Here is a 26,279-nt window from a genome sequence, read left to right on the forward strand (position 1 = left end):
TATCTGGTATGTGGATGCATTATTTGCATAAATTTGTGTAGGAAAAAAGTGATATTTGTAAATAAATAAGCGATATTATGACATTAAATCATTTTAATGATTAATTTGACTTTATCTTTTTATCTCTATACATAGGTCGGACTTCCAAAATATCTGAAAAAGTGTAACGAGCCGCGATCGGAATAAGCCGGGTAAAAACATTGTGAGGCCGTTACCCTTTACCTCGCGCGGGCTCCCCGCTCCTTCTCTATCCTTCTCGTCACCCGGTGGAGGGTATAAAAACCCCCCACCGATCGAGAGAAGGCAGATTTTCCCGATCAGCGGAGTGAGCTGATCATACCTCCGGGTGGATCGAGCCTGGTCTCCTAGAGCACGGAGTGAGTGCGCACCTAACCTGCAAATCCCATCGCCACGCACTGAGTGTCTCCCAAGTCGCGGACTGAGCGACGACATCCCGACACGCTTCTCGTCCCGGCCACGGAGTGAGTGGTCCCGCACCACCGCTGGGAACCCCGGAATGAGGGGATAACCGGCGCCGCAAAGATCATCCTCGCGGGATGATCACCGACCGCATGCGAACAGCTGATCACCGGTAGACAGCTGACTCCGCCGGAACACGCGCTCCATCGTACCGCGAGCACCGCGCAGCCGCGCACCGCCGGGGCCAATTCCCGAGCGGTGATCGACCGAGCAGCCAGTACGGGCTTCGCGCCGTATCGCGCAGCCGCCGCCATAACGGCCGACCAATCGCACCGCCACAGCGACCGACTTGAACGCCACCGCGCGCCGAGCAGTCGTAGCTGCACCACCCCGAACGTCGCAGACACCGGGGCCACTGCCGCCGCCAATCACAGCACCGACCGACCGCCGCCGCCAATCACAGCGCCGATCGACCGGCCGCAGGCCGTGTGCCGTCACCGGCAATCAAGATACAACGCGCCCACTTGCGCCGCAATAAGGATCGCCAGATACCGCTTACGCCTCTCGCAAGACGAGCTTGACATGTATATATTAGAATAGGGCATTGTATGGTATATATTAGTATTAGGGTCATTACACTGCTTATCAATAAATCACTAGTTAATCAAACGTACGCCTTACTCATTGAGTACACCGCCCGAACCCTGAATCCCGCGGCTATCCGCACTGATAATTCGAATCATGATTCACAGTTACAAAAGTATAAGTTTTACAAAAAATGTTGCCAATAAAATTGTTATATAATGTTAAAAGATGTATTTATTAAATTATTAAACTTATCAATTTAACTCATAATATTATTACTGTGGCGTATTAAGGTTTTTATAATTTATTATAAATGACAACGTTTTACACTAATATTTAATAATATATAAGTGTACTATATTTAATAGTAAAGTGTAATATATTTAATAATAAATAAGTGTACCATAGTATATAATTACAATTAACATACTTTTAAATTAATATTTATTAATAAATAATATATTAACATTTATACTAACTTACAATAAATATAAACTTTACTTAATTTAATATAATAATATAATAAATATTAATTTATTAAATTAACATTAATTATAAATATTAATTAAATGTTAATATTCATTAATTAACAGATCATAAAGTTATACAGTAAGTTTCCTGGTTAGATTTGAGTTATATTTACATAACTCATTTAATTTTTCGTAAAAAATTTTAGTACAATCATTTTTCATGTATTGGAAATAATACATTATTGAAAGCACTACTTGCGCAGCGGCTACCCTTCCCCTCTCCACCCTGGTGAGAAATAATGATTAAAAAGACGTAGATAATCGGTTCAACATTATTTCTCATCGTATCAGTATTTATAACATAGTAGCTGATTAACCCATTAATGTCCATGACTAGACCAACGGTAGAATCGGAAAAGTAACCATTGGAACGTTCATTTTAGGTTAAAATAACATTTTAGGCGTAAAAAATTGTTTCTATTTGTTTATAACAAAATTTGTTTAAACAAATTACGAAAATCGACTTTTTGAAAAAAAAAGTTATTTAATAGCCATTTGATTGTACAAGAAAAATTACATGGAAATCATGTATTACATTGCCAAAAATATTTTTTACTTTGCCGTAGTAATATTATAAACAATTTTTCGCTGTCTGTACTCTGTACTCGTTACTACCGAGTGAGTCCCAGATGCGCACAGTAATAAACGGATACAGCAGGCTGAGTAAAACGGACACAGACCAAACGGACACAGCGCGAAACGGACACAGACCAAATGCACACAGTCTAAATGCGCACAGACCAAACGGATACAGTGCGAAACGGACACAGTAACAAACGGACACAGACCAAATGCGCACAGACCAAATGCGCATAGACTACATGCGCACACACCAAACGGACACAGTAACAAATGCGCACGGACCAAATGCACACGGACCAAAGGCGCACGGACCAAATGCGCACAGACCAAATGTGCACAGTGCGAAACGGACACAGTCGGTCGCAAACCCATGTGGTGCAGAGAATGCTTTGCACGCACGCACACACACCGAGGGTGCAAGGGGAGCTTTGCCCCCCCTCCCGCACCCACCCCCGTCGGTAGGGGTGCCCTGAGAAGTTGCAACCCATGTGGTAAATTCGTGCGCGGTTGATCTGTGTCCGTTTCGCATTGTGTCCATTTGTTACTGTGTCCGTTTAGTCTGTGCGCATTTGGTCTGTGTCCGTTTTTAGTGTGTCCGTTCGATCTGTGTCCGTTTGTTACTGTGTCCGTTTTACTCAGCCTGCTGTGTCCGTTTATTACTGTGCGCATCTGGGACGCTCCCTTACAACCCAGTCGCATTTCTATTATACATTGTGATTGGAATTTTCTTTATAACTATAATTATGTAGCTATGCAACTTTATGAATAAATTTTTATAAAATGGTCAATGTGATGTAATTTTGACGATCAAATGGCATCAAAAATTGATCATTATTGAGAGACTGGTTGCCGTTAAAATGACTTCGTTCTTTTGACCTCAAATTGATATCAGTTTGATGTCATCTTGACTAATATGTGTTGCTTGGGAAATGTATTGAATCTAAAAATACTAATGTTTGTTGATACTCTTAATAAATTAAATTAAAGCCTTTAAATAAAAATTAATTTAATTTTGATTGTTTGTACAGATTTTTATTAGAATGTGCACTGGTGTTGATGATAAAACAAATGGATGAAATGCCATACCATATGTATTAGAGATGTGATTATTTTTAAAAATATTACATATATTTTAAACAGTTATATTATTAAATTTATTTGTGAAGTGTTTGATTAAATTGAATAACTAACATTAACATATAAGTGTTTAAATAAAACTTAATTTTACATTAAAAATATGCAAAGAAAAATGTATATCGAATACTAATGTATTGAATCTAATTCACTACATTGTTTATGCATGTCGTAATAAGTTAACCATAGTTTCGTAGATTAAATAAAATGCCTAACACCACAAAATATGTGATATCCGAACAGAATTATCTTTTTTTAAAAAAAGGGGTGCCATGTGTGATGTGTAGGAGGAATGCGTGGGAAGGGTGTGTATACATGTGTGTGTGTGTAACAAATTTTTATAGTCATCCTTTACTAGTAGTCCTATGCATCTACTTTCCCTCTTACCCCCCAATCAACCACTCTTAATGAACTAATAACTGGATTTATTTGATTTTTCTCTTATAAATTAATCACCTCTACTATTATGTCTTCATTTTGTGCATCTAATATGCTATTTAAAAGCATTGTTGGTGGATACTTGATATTATTTTGATATCTGACGTATTCAAGATACCACATCACGGCTGTTACGTGAGGGCTACTGATGAAGGACCACTTTAAAATCTGCATTCACTGCACCCCATGGAGCGCGTCAAGTATAAAAATTTTTGAAGACAAAACACGTTCTTACTTTTGAAGAGATGCCGAAAAAGGAAAAGGAGAAGATCTGACATCAAAATCTGACAAATGCTCTTTAAAGTAGAGACTTCAAGCTTTAAAATAAAAAAAAAGAACTTTCCAATACGATAAATTTTCACGAAGTTACGATTATTTAAAGTTGAGTGAAATTTTAGTAAAAATTTTTGTTGCGTTAATTTTGTTGCTCAGTGTAGTACATAAAGAAAAAAATCTTTATTTAATATATTATTAAAATATAGACTAAATATTTTATACAATATTTATGATGAATAAAAAATAAAGATTTGTACAAGTAATATTTTGTTAATATTTATAAATATTTTATAAAATTTTTATAATATTTATGATAAATCTTTTTATAATCTGTCAAATTTAAGACCATAAAAATATTTATAAAATATTTGGATAAATATTTATAAAATATTCAAATAAATATTATAAACATTTTGTAAATGTTTTATAAATATTGTCTGGGATATAATTTAGCTTTATCAAAAGAACAGAACAAAAACATATTTTTATAAGTTATTCTACATGTTATTTCGCATATGTAAAAATCAGTTAAAATACTGTAAATTTATATTTATTTATAAATATTATGTAACTATACGGTTCATGTTTCTAACATCTATTGAACTGATATATAACAAATATGTATTCATGAGCATCAAGTGTTCATGGATCATTGCGAAGTGCTAGGTTGCGTACGATCTTCGAAGTCAAACAATGTCGACGGCGCGCGGCGGTTCAGAGTTGGATGGGTGATCGCAGAAGTTAGACAATGCCAGATGTGACTATGATGTGGTGGGGATAACAATGCTTGTTGAGAAACAACGTAAATTTATTTTTTTTTACATTATAATTATGTTATTTCAATATTTTCACAATGTAAGTGCTGCATTTATAGGACATGTACCCGAAATATTTTTTAAAACGTCAAAATAACGGCGACTTGTATTATCTGGGATAGTCATAAAAATGACGTTAAAATGTCGTCTTTATTATGACGTCAACAGTCTGTGACATTAGACCGTCATTTTAACGTCATTAAGACGTCAATAATAGTCAGGGAATGACCAAAATTTGACGTAAAAATGACTTGTGTTTGCTACCTGGATAGTATTACATTTAGTTGAGTTATGGCAAATTCGATTGGCATACACTCGTTCCGTTCCAGTGGCTAGTAACTTTTTGTTACTACGAACACGTGCTCGCCCAGATAGCACAGGACGTCCTCAGGATCATCCTGAATATGTCCCGGGATGTCCTGGGATCTTGTCAGGATATAATAGTTGTATTATTGTAAATATTTTATGTATAAATTTGACTTTTAAAGTAAGTTTAGAATGTTAAATTCTGTAATAGTATTAATATAAATTGAAATTTTACTCATGTCTTGAGGACATCTTTGGGATGTCCTGAGGATATATGTATTCTAGCTGAAAACGTTATTCTTAAAATATTGTATAAAGAGTTTTATTAGCTACAAAATGTCTGAAAATAAACTAAATATAATGACTGTATAAATACCGGACATTTTAGATAGCCTAGAATGTTCTAAGAATATAATATTCTGAAAGTCCTCAGGACGTTCTAAGAGAGTCCTCATCCTACGAACGTCCTCAGGACATCCTAAAATAGTATTCAGGGACATCCTGGACGTATAGTAATTTTTGAAAAAGACGGGTAAATTAATATAGCAAGTGAGAAATCTTTGAATATCGTACGTATTTCTAGAATGTATTTCAAAATCAAATGTGTAAAAATGTTGACTTCAAAGTCAGATTGAATGTCTACATTTATTGAAAAAATATGGCATATTAGCAATACTAAAAAATTATAAAAGATGACATTAAATAATTTTTTTATTTTATTTTATACAAACGGCGCAAAAACAGTTTTTTTAATAAGTTATTCCACATGCTATTTCGCGTATGTAAAAATGATTTAAAAAAACTGTAAAACTTTATATTTATTTATAAAAATATAAGTTAACTATATATGTTTCATCCTTCTGACAACATCTACTGTAATGATCTATAACAAATATGTATGCATAAACAAGAAATACTCATGGATCATCACGAAGCGTTAGGAAGCGTATGGTCTTCAAAGTCAAGCATCGTCGGCGATGGTTGATACTTGGATGGATGACCGTTTTCTCGGGTACAGAGATTAAACATGCTTTAACAGGTACAACTGTCGCTGAAACATGTATAGTCTCTTCTTCCTCTTACAAAATTATTGTAGAGATAATTTGAACTTTTAATTTTTTGTTAAAGTTTTTTTTCAATTCTCAAAAACTGTTAAAAATACTTAGAAATATTTAAAAAATTTTCTAAATTAATCGGAATTTTTTATTTTTTAAATTTTTCTGAGAAACGTTTCAATTCTTACAAAAAATCGATACATTTATCAAAAATCCTAAAAAAAAAGAATCCAAAAAATCTGACAAAAAGTGGTCATTGTTTGCTATTCCTGAGGATGTCCTGAGGAAATCCTATGATATCCTCAGAACATCCGATGGACTGTTCTCAGGATGTCCGATGGACTGTCCTCAGGATGTCCTGAGGACTAAAAAGTGGCGCTCGTTTGCTATTCCTCAGGATGTCCTGAGGACGTCCCGGGATAAAATCAGGATGTCCTCAGGATATCCACGAAGTCCGTCCTGGACGTCCTGAGGACGTCCTAAGGACGTCCGTGTGCTATCTGGACGGAGTGCGTAGTTCTACACTGACCCATAAACTTTATACTCATTAACTGCGCATCTTGTAGGAACACGTACGCTGACACAAAAGAGTGAAAGAACAATATCCGGAGTGTAGCTCTCTCTGTCTAAAAGTTAGATAATAACAAGAGTGAGTGAGATGAGAATAACTGCGTACAAAAATCAATTCGGTCATTGAATCTCGAAATTTTGCTTATTTTTGTGTTATCGCGTGGACATTTTATGCACGGAATGCAACCAAAATTATAGACATATGCGTTATCCTTAGTCCTAACGTGAATATTAGCTACGTAATACATGGCCACGGTAAAGCACTCGTTTATCCCTACTATATTTATCTCCACTATAGTTAGTGGGATAAACGAGTGCTTTACCGTGGGCATGTACTACGTAGCTAATATTCACGTTAGGACCAAGGATAACGCATATGTCTATAATTTTGGTTGCATTGAACATAAATTAATGTACTGCATGTATAGTCATATAGCCGCGAGTAGTTTGCAAGATCGCCACTAGGCGAACGCGCGGCGCTCCTCCTTCTCGTGAGAAAATTTACTCCAAAAGGCTTATAAAAGAAAACCATTTACGGCTTACCTAGCAGTTAGTACTTCACTAGCAGCAAAGTGTAGTATATATTGTTTTAGTTACACGAAGAGAGTTCGTGAGCCTTCGCAACTCAGAAAGAGCTTCCGAAAATTGAGAAAATATAAAAATAAAATTTTTTCTCCGGCAGCTCCTATGTTCGCTTTTGAGAGCTCCCTAAGAGCTTTATTTAAACTCGCAGGGAGTTCAGAAATCATGTTTTAAGAACTCCCTGCGAGCTTCAAAATAATTCCCCTAAAGCTTCTATATAAACTCCCTGATAGCTTCATCTAAGCTCTCAATGAGAGCTTTATTTAGGCTCTCAGGGAGCTCCCAAAAGCGGACATAAGAGCTCCCGGGAAGCTTATATAGAAATTTCCCGAGAATTATTTTGAAGCTCGCAGGGAACTCTTAAAACATGATTTTTTAACTCCTTGAGAAATTAGATGAAGCTCTCAGGGAGCTCTCAAAAGCGGACATAGGAGCTCCCGGAGGATTCCGTGCAAGTTCTTTTGAAGCTTAAATGGAACTTATGAAAAATTTTGTGAGCTCCTCGGGAGATCCTCAGGAGCTCTCCGTGCTGTGTGGTTTAAAGTAATTCATGGCTTCAAAGTAATTCCAGGGAAGCTTTTATACAAGTTTCTCGAGAGCTTCATCTAAGCTCGCAAGGAGTTTAGAAATTATGTTTTAAGAGCTCCCTGCGAGCTTCAAAATAATTCTCGGAAAATTTATATATAAGCTTCCCGGGAGCTCTTATGTCCGCTTTTGGGAGTTCCTTGAGAGCTTAGATGAAGCTATCTGGGAGCTTATATAAAAGCTTCACGGGAATTATTTTGAAGCTCGCAGGGAGTTCTTAAAACATTATTTCTGAACTCCCTGCGTGCTTAAAAAAAGCTCTCAGGGAGCTCTCAAAAGCGGACATAAGAGATGCCGAAAAAAATTTTATTTTTATATTTTCTCAATTTTCGGAAGCTCTCTCTGAATTGCGAAGGCCCACGAACTCTCTTCGTGTAACAAAAACAATATACACTTTGCTGCCAGTGAAGTACTAACTGCTAGGTAAGCCGTGAGTGATGGTTTTCTTTTATAAGCCTTTTGGAGTAAATTTTCTCACGAGAAGGAGCGCCGTGCCTTCGCCTAGTGGCGATCTTGCGAACTACTCGCGGCTATATGACTATACATGCAGTACATTAATTTACCCGATATGTTCAATCTCTGGGAGCTTGTTTTGTCGAATTTTGTAAACTTCTCGGGAGTTCAGCAAAATGAACTCCCTGGGAGCTTAATCGGAGCTTTGTGCTGTATGGGAATATCTATGTTCTTTTGTAATTATATTATTGTTGAACCAATTTTTTTAATAGAATTTTTTTTTAGCTGTCGACTCGCAAAATGTTAAGAGCTGGAGAACAATTTCTTGTGAAGTAGGATTGCCAAATTCTGAGGATGCTATATCCTTGAATGCAGCCTGATAAGCAAATATTGAAATCACATGCTAACATTAAATATCAAAGTTAAACATATTAAATGTGTCACATCTGTCACTATAGTAATGGACAAACTGAAGAACAGGTTCGTAAAATTAATATTTAATATTATTTTTTCTTTGTCATATAGTCTGTTGATACTTATGTATGTTTCTCATCATTCAGCAAACAGAATTTGTTGCCTTTATTTGTATTCGCAACAAGTTATTGTTAAGTTTGAAGATCAGATGTAGCAAGCTTTTTCCTTGAAAATCGGTTTTTACTGGAGGCAACTATAAAAAATGGCAAGTTTGTGGAACAAGCAAAATTAATAGAAGAATACGAAGTGGAAACATTATGTTTATAAATTTATTTCTTTTCCGACTGATAATTCATATAAGATTAATAACAGATCTGTTATTAAAAACTTATAGATCTTAAAAACTTAAATCTGCTATATAATCCTGTCTTCCTTATAACGTTTTACAGATGAAAGTGACGTAGTGCCACCAGAGAGAGAGATAGATGTAAAAAGGATAGATACAGGTTTCGAATCAACAACTGTGATGAAATTTATTCCACTATTCTTATCATATTTCACGTTATAAGTTCCGCGAGGAGCTTTCCGTAAGGAGGAAAGTGCAAAAAATTAGAGAAAATCCTTAATTTTTACAATATCCCATATAACACAAAGCTCCGATTAAGATCCCAGGGAGTTCATTTTTCTGAGCTCCCGAGGAGCTTACAAAATTCGACAAAACAAGCTCCCAGGGAGTTCGTTTTGCTGAGTTTTCGAGAACCTTACAAAATTCGACAAAACAAGCTCCCAGGGAGTTCATTTTGCTGAACTCCCGAAGAGCTTACAAAATTCGACAAAACAAGCTCCCAAGGAGTTCATTTTGCTGAGCTCCTGGGAAGCTTACAAAATTCGACAAAACAAGCTCCCAAGAAGTTCATTTTGCTGAGCTCCCGAGGAGCTTACAAAATTCGACAAAACAAGCTCCCAGGGAGTTCATTTTGCTGAACTAACGAGAAGTTTACAAAATTCGACAAAACAAACTCCCAGAGATTGAACATATCAGGTAAATTAATGTACTGCATGTATAGTCATATAGCCGCGAGTAGTTCGCAAGATCGCCACTAGGCGAAGGCGCGGCGCTCCTCCTTCTCGTGAGAAAATTTACTCCAAAAGGCTTATAAAAGAAAACCATTCACGGCTTACCTAGCAGTTAGTACTTCACTAGCAGCAAAGTGTAGTATATATTGTTTTTGTTACACGAAGACAGTTCGTGGGCTTCGCAACTCAGAGAGGGCTTCCGAAAATTGTGAAAATATGAAAATAAAATTTTTTCCGGCAGCTCCTATGTCCGCTTTTGAGAACTCCCTGAGAGCTTTATTTAAGCTCGCAAGGAGTTCAGAAATAATGTTTTAAGAACTCCCTGCGAGCTTCAAAATTATTATTTTGAAGCTCGCAGGGAGCTCTTAAAACATAATTTCTAAACTCCTTGCGAGCTTAGATAAAGCTCTCAGAAAGCATGTATAAAAGCTTTCCGGGAATTACTTTGAAGCTCGCAGGAAGCTCTTAAAACATGATTTATAAACTCCCTGCGAGCTCAAATGAAGCTCTCAAGGAACTCTCAAAAGTGGACATAGCAGCTCCCAGGGAGCTCCGTGCGAATTTTTTGGAAGCATAAATGAAGCTTATGAAAAATTTTGTGAGCTCCTCGGAAGCTCCTCGGGAGCTCCCCGTGCTGTGTGGGATATTTAATATTTCGAGGCGCCATTTTGGATTCTGCCATATTTGTTTGTTGTTATTATTTTGTGACTATATATTACATTAATCAGAATGGTTTTATGCATATTTGAAATCAATTATTAACGATAAATATGAGAAAAAAGCGAAATTTCGTATCTTTCGACGTTTCGACCGCCATATATTGCATCCGCCATGGTGAAATTCATTTAACTAAGTACATAATTTTTAAGTTCAAACAAAAATTGCACGGTTTAAAAAGGTTCCGACCAAATATCAAAGATGTATCAAAACTTCGAATTAAAACCAAAAAACCTGTAAAAAATAAGTTTTTGTTTTAATCTCAAAAATCATCAAGAATTTGGAAGTTTTTCAAATTTTGAAGATCAGAATCGGAAAGAGCATACTCGAAAATATCCGAATATGCATTTCTTATGGATATTTTCGTCATTTTCACTGAGTCCTGAATGATTGAAGTGAACGATACGAAACAGTGCTGGTTCGACGTTAAAAGGTTAAAAAATACTTGCAAAAGTAAAAAAATAAATACATGAAGAATTCATGAAGAATTAGCCACAATTAATTTACATTGAAGTATTCCTTAAGAATTTATTGTAATAAATACCTCGCAATTTATTATTTGGAATACTTTGAGTATTCATCAGAAATTACTCGAGTGTTTGGACAATCTCAATTACATTTTTACAATTATATATCGCTTAACAAATGCTAATTTATACTTTTATACACGAAATACGCTATATATAATTAACAAATTAATATACAATTAATATACAATTAATATACAATTTAAGAGCGTGCTGATCTGCAACGAAACACAGTAAAAAATTTAGTCGCTTTTTCAGACAAAAATCTGGCTACAACTCAAATCTTAACCGATTTTAACTTTTTTTTTTAAATACTTGGAAAGAGTTCTATTTTAACAGATCACTGCTATAAATTAGGTCCCGAGTAACATAATCTTAAAAAACTCATTCAAACTTCGAAAAAATTTAAATGCTTTATAGGAATCCCAATTTTCAACGCTCAACATGAATTCCAATCAATTTTAACATAGATTGGTATGAAACACTATTGGTAGACAACATTTTGATAAATTCCACATAGAAATTGGCATCCAGTGGATGTGCAATGGACGTTCATTAAACCTCCATAGATCCATGGGACGTCTATGTCCACGGTGGAAGTCAGATGGATGTCCATTAGAGGTCTAGTAAACTTTCTTAGCTCCATTGGAGGTTTACCTGCATTGCGATAGTTAAATAGACGTCCATTAGGGATCCACTAAACTTCCATAGCTCTATGGAACATTTACTTCCATGGTAGAAGTCAAATAGACGTCCATTAGGGATTGACGAAAGTTCTATGGAACATTTACTTCCATGGGGGAAGTTACCCAAACAACACGCTTGCCAGAATGAAAACTTTAAGAGAACTTTTTTAAGAAAACATTTAGATATTTTTATTAGATATCTTGGAAATGATGTCAAAATGGTAACATTTATCAGAAACGTCTACTAAGAGAGATCTTTAAGATATCTCATTGAAGAGTTTCATTTAAGTTTCTTGAAAATGTTATCTTTATGACATCAGCTAAATAATACCAGCTTAATGTCGCATAAAAGATATCACAATGGTCCGATTTTTGAGCCGTCCATGCGCGTCGTAGTTGGGAGCGTCCCAGATGCGCACAGTAATAAACGGACACAGCAGGCTGAGTGAAACGGACACAGTAACAAACGGACACAGACCAAACGGACACAGTAATAAACGGACACAGTAACAAACGGACACAGACCAAACGGACACAGTAATAAACGGACACAGTAACAAACGGACACAGTAACAAACGGACACAGTAACAAACGGACACAAACCAAATGCGCACAGAGCGAAACAAACACAGTGCGAAACGGACACAGTAACAAACGGACACAGACCAAATGCGCACAGAGCGAAACGGACACAGTGCGAAACGGACACAGACCAAATGCGCACGGACCAAATGCACACGGACCAAATGCGCACACTGCACATACGCACACTGCACGTGCGCACGGACCAAATACAATCCATGTACATTGCAAGCAGAGTAAAGTCCACATAGGTTAGCGACTTGGACGGAGTGGGTGCGAGAGGGGGGCCGAAGGCCCCCCTTGCACTCCCCCGTGTGTGTGTGTGTGTGCGTGCAAAGCATTCACTGCATCACATGGGTTTGGCTTTCCGTGTATGCATTTGGTCCGTGCGCATGTGCAGTGTGCGCATTTGGTCTGTGTCCGTTTCGCACTGTGTCCGTTTCGCTCTGTGCGCATTTGGTCTGTGTCCGTTTCGCACTGTATCCGTTTGTTACTGTGTCTGTTTCGCACTGTGTCCGTTTATTACTGTGTCCGTTTGGTCTGTGTCCGTTTGTTACTGTGTCCGTTTCACTCAGCTTGCTGTGTCCGTTTATTACTGTGCGCATCTGGGACTCACTCTCGTAGTTGACTCAAAAATCAGACAACACTATAACATTCTGAATGAGAGATCTATTTGATATTTAAAAAAATTATCATAAAGATAATGTTTTTAAAAATAACGGTTTGTCTACAATTAGTGCGCACAAAGAAAAATGCACAAAATCTAAATTCATCATGTACTGAACGAAAACAAGATAATAAATGTCACTATTCAATTTTTCTTAGAATATATGATCTATATAGTTAACCACCTAATTAACCATTTGAACGCTTCAAAGTATTAATGCTAAATAGATCGCAATTTCCATCAAATTATTAAAGTTATAGAAAAAGATAAATTTAACAATAAAATTAATAAGTAAATAAATTAATGCTATTTATTTTTAATATGTTTTGCAAAATTTAATTGCTTTTATAAAAAATAATATAATTGCATCAGTTTATAACATATAATATATGTAGGCAATAACAAGTACCCATATTGATGAGTCAAATTGGCATAGCAGATAGAGTACAAGGTTTGTAATTCTAAGGTCCCGGGTTCAAAACCTACCAGCGGCAAGTAAGAATAAAATAAAATAATATAATTTAAATTTAATTAATTAATAAAAATTTGTCCTAAATTTAGTATGTACTGTTGATAAAAATAATTTAAAAAAAATGAAATTTTTATTTTAAATTTTTATTTCGTCAATCATCTATCGAGGCTCCATGAAGCCTCTATTAATGATCCACAAAACATCCGTCAGTCATCCATCGAGGTTCCGTGAAGCCTCTATTAATAATCCACACAACGTCTAATAGACCTCTTTGACGACGTCTAATGGAGGTCTAATAGACGTACGCAATGCGGAACTGTGGATTTCTAATGGTTCTATATTGGACGTCTAATGGACGTCCACTAGAAGTTCAAACTTCCATGGCAGACGTCTAATGGACGTCTATTGGAGGTTTCATTTCTATGTGGGTATATATATATATATATATATATATATATGTATATGTATATACATATATGTATATGTATATATATTGCTATTTAGTTTTATTTTAACGGGTCACGTAAAATTACGTGGTAGTTTGGTGGCCCTGGTCGCCAGGGGTTCGCGCGAAGCGACGTACAGTGTGAAGTTATGTTGTTATGACAGTTTCGTGAAGTAGTTATTATACCGTTATGTCTATAACAATGACTGATGTGTCTTTTATTTGAAAGAATAATTTGTTATATTTTAAGAGAGGTCAAAGTTTCGAGTGGTATGATACTGATTCGCTTTAAGTGACATACGCAACATGAGACAGTTGGAGACCAGAGAGAAACCTCTCCTTGGTTTTTCTCTGTGGAGACAGTTTCGCGAATTGTTCTTTATTGATAATTGTTTGAGATACTCGTGAAATCATCGATGGAAGAACTTCGAGAGAGGGAAGGAGGCAAAGAAAGGGAGAGAGAGAAAGAAAGACAGCGAGAGTGATCAGTATCCTTATAATGTTATCAATATTTAACAGGCGCACAACTCTACGTTACACCTCATTTATTTAATCATGAACACCAATGTAAAATTAATTAATCACTGACAAGGGAAGTTATCAAACCCGAAAATTCTGAAAATTCTGAAAAATTATGTGCAAGTAGAGCAGTTCGTTCCTAATAGAGAACTATTTTTCATTTCTGCTAACTTTTACTTTGAGGGGGTAAAACACTCTTTCGAAAAAATCGGTTTTTTTCCTTTCATGTAAATATCTTCGAAACTATGTATAAAAAATAGAAAAAAATTTTTTAAATTTTTTTATTTTTGTTTACACTAAATTAAAGGTTACTTTTTTTCGAATTTAACCATATATGATTAATTTATGTTTCAATAAACCATTTTCGAAAAACAATTATAAACGTTTCCGCATATACGCTATCCGTATATAAACTATTCGTATGCTATTCGTGTAAGCACTCAATTCTTTACGAAAACAACGACGATACTACAATTTAAGAAAAATTACTTTGTAAAAAATATAGACTTTGTTTTTGCGGAATAACTATCAATAAGTAAGATATCAAAAAATTGTATCTAAAGTAATTTTTTTTTAATTGTTAGCAATTTTAATTATTAAAATGGTTTTGTAAAGCAATATTTAAATTATTCAAATTAATATTAACATACATTTCAGATAGCTTTTAAGCCGATCAGTATGTACTTACAACTATATAAAAATTGAAACAAATTAATACTAATTAACGACATGTATAAATCATAATAACAATAAACGTTATTTATTATTTTATAATAATAACATTTATACATTTATTATTTCAGTGGATAATTTTGCAAATCAATAAACAATATATTAAAACTCTAATTTAATATTAAATGACGTAAAACTATATAATGCATTGATAACCTTGTCTAACTTTCTGATTTACATAATGCGAATATGTTTAACTATTTTATAAATTACGGATTATAATTTGTACAATAATAATATTCCTCATAAAAATGTTTAAAACAGAAATATTCGCCGCACCATGCACAGCGCATAAAAGCGGCCATTCCATAAATACTACATTTGGTTATATGCTTTTCATTTTGTAAGTAACAGAACTGTACAAGATTTTGAAATTTGCCAGGATATATTTCTACATATTCGCTTTTAAACCAAGCATATTGGAAAAGATTTCTTAATCTAAGCAAAGAAAGCTGATTATGGGTTAATGATTGCAATTTAATTATTTTGTTTACGGGAGTGCAAATTAGCATCTCTCTCTTGAAGAATTATATTATTTGCAAATGTTCGCACAAAATTTTTCCAAATCCGAAATCCAAAGTGAGAACGACAGTGACTAAGACGCACTAATCGTCTTTAGGCACCTCTGAGTACAGACTAATCCTACCACACGAGGAGCCTTCTAAGCATCTGAACAACCGATTAACGGTTTGTTATAAAAAAAATTTAATTTTTCATTAAGCTTGTTTCAGACAAGAGATTAATATTGGGATTGAATTGAAATGTAACTAATTAGGAACAAAACCAAAATTCTTTAACTTTACTTTGAATGGTCAAATTCCAATTTAATCTCAATCTCATTCTCTAGTCCGATATGGCTCTAAGATCTTCGTCTTAAGATTGACCTCCAGGTTCTTGCGATTATCTCAAGACAATCAGATTACACAAGCACAACTGTACATAAAACAAAAAATGTAAAAAATACGTTTTCTAAGATTTATAAGACCTTCTGACTTCACCCAATCAACCTCCCTACAATATAATATAATTAATCTCAAAGCTCGGAATTTACAATGTGGACGACAAAATATGTAAACTTGAAAGTACTAAATGTAATTTTACAAAAAAATAATAGAACAAAATAGACAATTTTTTTGCAGTGCTGTGTATTAGAAAGTATTTGTATTACAAGATCTAATGTCCAACTTGTTCCGAGGAAACATTTTGAAAAACATTTAAGGCAGCCTCCTTAAGGGAGTTCCTTTGCTCAGGCCCGGCACAACAAGTGGTACAGGAGTTCAAGTAAAGAAAAATATTTAAATGATAACTTTGTTGCTTTCTTTTTTTGCAGTAAATGGTCTAAAGTTAATAAAGATAAATATAAAAAAAATTCGGCTCTAAAGTACTACCTTCATTACTGAAATACTTTTTTTTATTAAAAATAAACATTCTTTACTATTATACCACGCTTAGATAACTAAATACAACAATTTGAAATTCATATTATATCACTAGCACACATTCACCACACTTACGTGTTGTATTAATTCGATTATTGTAAACTTTTTTTATCTTATCAGTTATTTTATTCAAACGAGCAAGTGCATCGTTTCAAAAATTTAACAGTACTTTTCTGGACAGTTAAGATGTATCGTTCTAAAGTTTTAATAACATCTGTTTATCACTTTTAGGTTTAATACGACAACACAAACTGAAAAATTCTGAAAAATTATCGATTCTTATAAGAGCCTATGTTAATAAAAGGGAGCGTCTCAGGTGCGCATAGTAATAAACGGACACAGCAGGCTAAATGAAACGGACACAGTAACAAACGGATACAGTGCGAAACGGACACACCGTGGTAGCAATCGGACACAGTAATAAACGGACACATTGCGAAACGGATACATTGCAAAACGGACACAATGCAAAACGGACACACCGTGGTAGCAATCGAACACAGTAACAAATGGACACAGTGCGAAACGGATACATTGCAAAACGGACACAATGCAAAACGGACACACCGTGGTAGCAATCGGACACAGTAACAAATGGACACAGTGCGAAACGGACACACCGTGGTGGCAATTGGACACAGTAACAAACGGACACATTGCGAAACGGATACATTGCAAAACGGACACAGTGCGAAATGGACACATTACGAAACGGACACAATGCAAAACGGACACACCGTGGTGGCAATTGGACACAGTAACAAACGGACACATTGCGAAACGGATACATTGCAAAACGGACACAGTGCGAAATGGACACATTACGAAACGGACACAATGCAAAACGGACACACCGTGATGGCAATTGGAGACAGTAACAAATGGACACAGTGCGAAACGGACACACCATGGTGGCAATCGAACACAGTAACAAACGGACACATTACGAAACGGACATATTGCAAAACGAACACAGTGCAAAACGGACATAGTGCGAAACGGACACAGGAACAAACGGACACAATGCGAAACGAACACAGTAACAGACTTACTACATGGGTTTGCAACTTTCCAGGGCACCCCTACCAACAGGGTGGGTGCAGGAGAGGGAAAGGGCAAACCCCCCCTTGCACACCCTGTGTGTGTGCGTGCGTGCGTGCGTGTGCGTAAGCGCGCACGCGTGTGTGTGTGTGGCCACAGTAAAGAAGTATCCACGCTTTGTATTGTACCACATGGATTTGCGACTTTCTACGCGTAGCAAGGTCCACCTCCACTCCTCCCCCTCCTCCATGTTTACATTCGACTTCATTTAGTAAATACTACATGCTTATAATGTTTTATTAAAAATTTTGCACGAATTTATTTGTCTGATCGACACTGTGTCCGTTTGTTACTGTGTTTGTTTATTACTGTGCGCATCTAGGACTCAAAAATTTTACGAATTTTAGAAACATTCTCGTAATATACATGTACTCTCTAAATTTCTTAAAGTGAAACGTCACTTCAAAATAATGAAATTATACTCTAAACGATAGTGAATACGGTCACTCAAATTGGGTGACATCTCACATCTTATAAGAATGAATATTTCGCTCAATAAGTGATCTCTTCACTTGACTGCAGTGAAGGTCACTTTTCTTGTAACGAATCGTTCACTCAATTAAAATGAGTAAGAGTATTATGTGGCGGTTCTCTTTCACATCGGGCAAGAAGTTAATTATTGCTTGTCTTAATCGTGCTGCGGATGGTCTTTATATAGCGCGTCGGGTGCACTTTATTCCCGAAAAAGTTACGCTGCCTGTCGACGTTCGGCGTGTACTAACTGCCGAACAAGCGCACGGTATTTCTCGAAATATCCATGTAAATTCTCTATAAATATTTCTTAACAGATATATCCACAGAAAATCTAGTAGATATTTCGAAGATAAAAGAATTCAATGCTATGATGAAAAAAGAACGTTGCATCCACGTGGATAACTTGTGAAAAAACCTGCATCCACGTAAGTCACGTGGATTCCACGTGGATGTTACGTAACTGTTTTATTGGAGCGGTGCATATTAGATTTAATAAAGTTTTATTATATTTATTAACCAACAATTTGCTCGTATGATTGCGACTTATCTATCGTTTTGATTCTATTTTTTAGAAAAACGAGCGTATAGTATTATTTTAATTTAAAAATTATGTATACCTATCCGTTCTTTGACACAGATAATACTTTCATGTACTGTAATAACAAGTTTACTTTAGTAAAGTTCGAATAGAGTTCAGTAGAGTTGAAATAGGCTTTAGTTAAAATCATTTAAATTGATGTACATGTATTTTACGCGGTCTATCTATGTTTCGTTTCACGCATGATGCGCATAATGCATTACTTATCCTCATTTAACATTTGACAAACAACAAAGATGAACAATGCACCATGCTTTTGTTTAAAAAACAAAAGGTGGTAGCTTTACTTTACGTGGAATACCCTGTGTATAACCTATAAAACTCTTTATAAGTCGTGTCAATATTGCCCACATCAATAATGGCCACGTCAATATTAGTCACGCTAATATCGGTCACGTCAATATTGGTTACATGTCAATGGTTACGTGTCAATGTTGATCAATTTGTTTATATTAAATGCTATCTGTTTACAATTGCGATTGATGTTAGTTTCCTTTTATATGCCCGATGTGAAAATCATGAAAATATTGCGCAATGGCGGCATCATAAATGACAAAACTCTTGTAGCATTATTATGTGCTGATTCGTCATAAGGAAACCGTTTTATGAGATGTTGTCATATGATGTATATTTTTTTAATATTATAGCATTTGTATCCCACCAAACACCAAGTTACATGTAACGTACCTGTTAGTTGTAATTTCCCACTCAACAATGTAATTGTAATATAACACGTGTGTTATATTGCAATTATATTATTGAGTGGGAAATTACAACTAACAAGCACGTTACATGTAACTTTGTGTTTGCTGGGATGTTTCTATTGTAAATATTTGTTAAAAATTTTTAAGTAAAAATAACACAATAAACAGGTCAATATATCGAGCCAAGACAAAATTTCCCTAATACGTTATAATTTATTAAATAAACATTATATAATTAATAAACGCGACTAATAACACTGTGTTGAAAAATGTTTAATTATGTGATTTAAATATTAACCCATTAATGCCCATGGCTACACCAACGGGAGGATCGGAAAAGTAATTATTGGAAGCTTTACTTTAGGTTAAAAGAACATTTTAAACGTGAAAATTTTTTTTTTTGTTTATAACAAAATTTGTTTCTAATAAATTACAAAAATCGCCTTTCTGAAAAAAAACTAATAACGCCGTTCAATTGTACAAGAAAAATTACATGAAAATCATGTATTACATTGCCAAAAACGTTTTTTTATTTCGCTACAGTAATATTATAAACAATTTATTTATACGCGTTACTGCCCATAGCTAGACCAACGAAAGAATTGGAAAAGTAACTATTGAAAGCTTTACTTTGGGTCAAAAGAACATTTTAGACGTAAACAATTTTTTAATTTGTTTATAACAAAATTTGCTTAAATAACTTACGAAAATCGACTTTTTGAGAAAAACTAATAGCGCCATTCGATTCAACGGGAAAAATTAAGTGGAAATTAATAGTTACTTTTCCGATCCCGCCGCTGATCTAGCCATGGGCATTAATGTGGGTTAATGTATAAATCACATATTTTCATGATTTACAAAAAAACTTGTAGTATTGGAGTAAAACAGGCAACAGATTCAAGTTCAACATCCCGAGATCTATATAGAAGATCTCTTTTGGTACTTGTTAATGAAAAAAAATTTTTGTGGTTCTGTGTTATTATTTTAAATTAAGGCAAGGGGAGAAATAAAGAATTAATTAACTCTTTGGAACGTTTTATTAATGGTATTAAGCAGTAGTATTAAACATTTAATTTTTTTATTTGCATTTAATTATGTAGTACATTTCAAAAGAATTTATTATTCTTTAATTATGTAGTAAAAAAATTCGAAAGAATTCACATAGAGATAATGTTTCTTCTAGTCCTCGAAACAATTATTATTATTATGTAACACTACAAAATGAGATTAGATCAATTAGAAAGAAAATATACTTTCTTGAAATATAATTGCTGGCAATAACAGGCATAAACAAACTAAAATGCATAGGTAATTTTAATATGTCATAACTCCGCCCAAAAAATCGTACATACAGACTTCAATTTTTTTTAATTTGTAGGAAAAATTCATATTTTATGATAATTCTTATAAAGTTTACAAAAAAAATTCATTGCACCCCGAGAAGCGCGTCAAAGTATGAAAATTTTTGAAGACAAAACACGTTCTTACTTTTGAAGAGGAAAAAGGAGAGGATCAAAATCTGACAAATGCTTTTTAAAGTAGAAACTTCAAGCTTTAAAATAAAAAAAAACTTTTAAATGCGATAAGTTTTCGCAAAGTTACGAGAAATTGAATAAAATTTTAGTATAAAATTGTGTTGCGCTAATTTTGTTGCTCAGTGTATATTGTAAAATCATTTTAAAATATTAGACAACTTATTAAATAATATTTTAAGAATATTTGTAAGGTATTATGTTATCGTTTAATTACATTTAAAAACCTCTTAACTCGTGGTGATAAAATATTTTAAAAATATTTATGAAACATTAAGTCACGATGTTCAGAAAATTTATATAAAAATGATATTTTTAAAATGTTAATAAAACATTTCTTATTTACTATATCATATTTTTATAAAAACTTAAAACATATGAAAAAATATAAAAAGTTTATATCTTTTAAAAATTTTTGTAAAAGTGAATTCTTATATATTATAAGAATTTCTCTATTTCTGAAAAAACTCAGAATCTAAAAAAAATTCTAGCTATTCTTTCTCAAAAATTTTTATAAATTTAAAATATATAAGGTATTCTTGAAAATATTGTAAAAGGTATTTTGAGAAAAATTTTTGCCAGAATAATTACATTTATTTTTTACTTACATTTAATATTGAAATATTTAGAAAACAATCCTTAGCTTCCGATATAAATTTCCAATTTTATGATTTCTTTAGCCACTTAAACCATCTTCACAAATAAATCAGGAAAGACAAATCATTATTAATTTAAACATCAAAATGAAAAATAATCACTTGCAACAAAATATTCATTATTGACTTATCTCGCGGACGATAGTTTATAACTTCAAGAATGTAATAACTCATGAGTTACATTAGGACAAATCGTTTTCTGATTGAATTGATCGTTATCAGCAAAGTAAAGATGTTAGATGTGTCGTACACAAGAATAGTGAATCTATGGCGGAAGTCAAGAGAAAACTACCTCGACGAAGATCACTCAAACCATAGCGGAACCCGAGAGTCCGGAGCGTTACGTTGCGTCGCGATTACACGTATCACGATAGTGTCATTGTGACAATCTTCTAATTAAACTGACAGTAGGCACAAAGTATGGCGCACAATACGAACGGTTGACGGGTACAACTCGTTAGAAGAAAAACTCGCGAGTGGATAATACGATCTAAATTTAGTAGGTGATACAAATATATGTACATAGTTAAATAAATTTTTTATATAAAACTAAATCCTTTATGTAAATCTGTCCAAAAATATCTTATAATCGGAACATTATAAAGTAATAATAATATCCTAGTACATAATTATGGCTTTCAAATAATTAACATGATTTATATATATATATATATATATATATATATATATAACAACTAATTAAAAACTTCAAAATTATAATATATTTGTATTTCGTTACATCATTAAAGTATCTACATATAGCTTACATTATATGTATCGTAATAATCATATTAAATGATATAATATTCAACATTTATAAAAGCGTGACAATTCGTTGCCCAATATGACTTCTTTCGATTTTATTCTGTGTCATCACACTAGTAGCTTATCACACCATTACTGCTACTATATGACCATGCTATGCGCTATTGCGAGCGCTTAAAGAAGTCATTTTCTTATAAAAATATAATACTATATAATATTAAATTGGCGAGTAGGTATTACTTATTTTAAGTATAAAAAGCACTATTGTTAGTACTTTTTATATTTAAAAAAGTAATAAATACTAGCCAACTTAATCCCATACAGCACAGAAAGATTGCAGCAACATTGTGGCAACATTTCAACGCAAGATTGCAATATTGCATAAACGTTGTGAAATGTTGCTGCAAGGTTGCTGCAAGATTGCAGCAATGGTAAAATGTCCGCTTTTAGAAATATTGTTACGTAATATTGTAGCAATATTGCAGTAAAATATGTATGCAATATTATTCAGAAAAAGATTATTCAAAATAATTCATTTGATTTTAAAAACTATTTTGAATTTAACAAATACAGAGTGATTAGTGAAACTTCAACCAAAAGATAAACTTTGCAAGTTTTGTCTTTTATCTTATATAAGTACATTATAAGATGAGAGAGACAAAACTTACAAAATTTATCTTTTGGTTGACGTAATCACTTTGTTGTTAAATTTAAAATATAGTTATTTAAAACTGAATGAATTGATCGGATGATCGTTTGGTTGATGTCACTATAATCACTCTGTATTTGTTAAATTAAAAAATACAGTTATTTAAAATAATTTTGAATAACCTTGTACTCTGTTATACACAAATCTACATAATAATAGTTTTACACACAAATTAAAACTACTCCAGAATGCATGTATCTCTATAGATGAAAAATTTTAAATAATATAGAACGATCACTTTTATATTATTTTTGAAAAGTTACTGTAATATATTTATTCAATATTATGTATTGAATATTAATTTTATCTATTTTCACTATTTTAATAATATTTTAAAATGTTGCTGCATCATTGCTGAAGTAATATTGTAAAATAATGTCTTTGCAATATCTCTGAAACATTACATCGCAATATGCAATGTTGCAACGTTGCAGCAATGTTGCTGCAAGCTTTTGTGCTGTATGGGAATACTGTTCAATATTACATTTTTATAAGTATTCAATTATTATTCAAACTATTTTTTTACAATTTTTTTTCATACAGCAGAAAAAGATCGTAAAATATCTCATTACAATAGCATTACATTACAAAAATACTGCAAACTGTTACTGTATATTGCTATAACATTATTGCAAGAGTAACATATTTGCTTTTAAATTAAAAGTTTTAATAATATTGCAATTTAATATTACAATAATGTAATAGATGCTTTTAATTTAAATAAACTGTGGAGTATGTATGGGATACGTATCAAAAATTTAGCAAATTTACCATGTTACTCAAATTTTGTAAAAGGCTTCCCTAAGAATTTTCAGATTTTCAAAAATTCTAATTTAATGTAGTTTTAATTAAGTTATTTAGCTTTTTAATCATATAGTTATAAAAAAAAAATCGCTTAAGTTTTAAATATTAAATTTGAGAAAGTATTAAAAATAAACAATATAATTTTAACAATCATAACAAGCATAACAATCTGTTATATACAGGTACAGCTTATTAGAAATACAGGTGTTTAAACATACAACACCAATAGAATGATGTATTGTCATTCATTTTTAAATAAAAATTCGCGAATTAGGAATGTACGTGGATATATGCGTATGCCATATTTATTGTTAACATCGAGGAACGAAAAAGAAAAATAGTAACTGATTCTGATGGGTTCTTTTCCTAAAGAATCTAAAAGTAGTGAATTGGCTGCAGTTTTTAAACAAAACAGAATCAAAGGTACAAAAAAAGTGTTTTCAGCTATTTTTAAACGTTTATAGAAAAACAAGGGAAAGTTTTCAAACTTTCTTATTGGGATAAAATAAAAGCTTTTTTGTTTTTTTAGATTGAAATATTAAAGGCCATTAATTTAGATAACTTGGCAATAATTTTTTAAATGCAAGCGCAAATTTTGCTACATATTTTCTTGGTCACGCGCATTATTCTTTTCACTTTTTTTTAAATAAATTACAATTTATTCCGAAAAGTTTTTTATTAAATTTTTCTCCGAAATTAAACATAAATTTACCTTATTTTAAAAAAGCGTATTAACTTTTCTAACCTTTTTTATTTTTTATTTAAAACATTTTTTAACAATCGAGAGTTGTTATTTTTTAAGTTGTTTTTATTTTATTCTTTTTAAGTCGCGCGAATCGTTTTACATTTTGATCTCCTAAATACAATGAAACTGTTAAAAAATTCGTAGTACTTGGGGAACATCTTAAGAATAGAGCATGAACATGTATGCTTATAGAAATTTAAATGATTTATGCGGTCATTACAAAACGCTCTATGTAAATTTTTATATTATACATATATTCAAATTTTCTGCAAATTTATTAACATTTATAGAAATAATAATTTAATGGCCACACAATATGACGTCAATATATAGATGTTAATTCATAAATTAAAACTGATCTATTATTCCTGCAGTTACCAAATACCTCAACTACCTAGCTAGCAAAATGACGCAAACTTTGCGCAAAATTTGCCGCAAACTCGAGCAAACCTTTGCAGCAAAATTACAAGTTGTGTCCACATTAAGCTTTTGTTGGCAGAGCTTGTTGTAAATACCCAATCCGTAGGAAAAAATTACGCAAAAATTACTGCACAAATATAGCATATTTTTGTGCATGAATTTCTGCAGTTTTTACAGATTTTTGTATAAAATTTTTGCCTTCAGAATTTTTTTATAGTAAATTTTGCAGAATTTTATATAATTTTTTCTGAAGGCAAAAAACTTCAGAAAATATTAATAAAATTCTGCAAAATATTCTGCGGAAAAATTTTGAAGGCAAAACTTTGTATAAAAATCTGTAAAAACTGCAACAATTTATGCACAAAAATATGTAATTTTTTATGCAGTAATTTTTGCATAATTTTTTCCTATGTGGAAATAAGCACACAATACTTTTAAATATTTATTTCTAATTATTTTTATATTATTAGCGTTAATTGTACCCTTACGGAAAGAAACTACAGCCAATAAATATTACAGTTGTGTAGTTATTATAAGACACTCGATAGTTATCACAGAAAAGATCACAGTAATTTGTAGTTATTACACGCTGTTGTTACCAGTGCGTGAAATCCCTGTAATACGGAATACATGTCTAGCCCATGAAGTGTGTAATCTTACATGTGTAATATACTACAGGTGTGGTAAGTGACTTGTGTAATAGACTACACGTGTAATCCACTACATGTGTAATAATACTACACATGTAATCTACAAAATGTATATAATACATTACTATACGCGTATAATGCATTAAACGTGTAATGCCACCAGTAATACATGAAATTTGAGATAGCGAGTCTTGTCATATAAGTTATTTCCATAAATATTATTTGAAATTTATTAGATTCATTGTATCACTTTGTAACCACATTGGATGTACTAGCCATAAACAATGTACAAATTTCATGCACGTAATTTTTAAATAAATGATTTTTTCCATTATTTTACATTATATATTTGTTTCTATGTATAATTATACTTTACAGATTATTTTCCTGTAATCCCGCTGTGATATTACAGGCTATTATCCTGTAATATCGACAATATATTAAAGGCAATATATTACTGGATAGATATTACTGGCAAGATATTAGAAGTTATTTTCTTGTAATCCGAGTGT

General features: G+C 33.0%; 1 protein-coding gene across 6 annotated transcripts in view; it reads right to left on the minus strand.

The window, feature by feature from the left end:
* LOC105833171 (sodium-coupled monocarboxylate transporter 1) overlaps positions 1-22,057 on the minus strand; it is a 187,662-nt gene extending 165,605 nt beyond the window's left edge. For 3 of the 6 annotated variants that reach the window (XM_036293372.1, XM_036293371.1, XM_036293367.1), the window contains exon 1: positions 21,627-21,960. The gene's annotated coding sequence lies outside the window, so the exon portion shown is untranslated. The other 3 variants (XM_036293373.1, XM_036293368.1, XM_036293369.1) reach the window with 2 other exon arrangements.
* Positions 22,058-26,279: the final 4,222 nt, after the last annotated feature.

This window comes from Monomorium pharaonis, chromosome 10, assembly GCF_013373865.1.
Source record: "Monomorium pharaonis isolate MP-MQ-018 chromosome 10, ASM1337386v2, whole genome shotgun sequence".
Taxonomy (NCBI): Eukaryota; Metazoa; Arthropoda; class Insecta; order Hymenoptera; family Formicidae; genus Monomorium; species Monomorium pharaonis.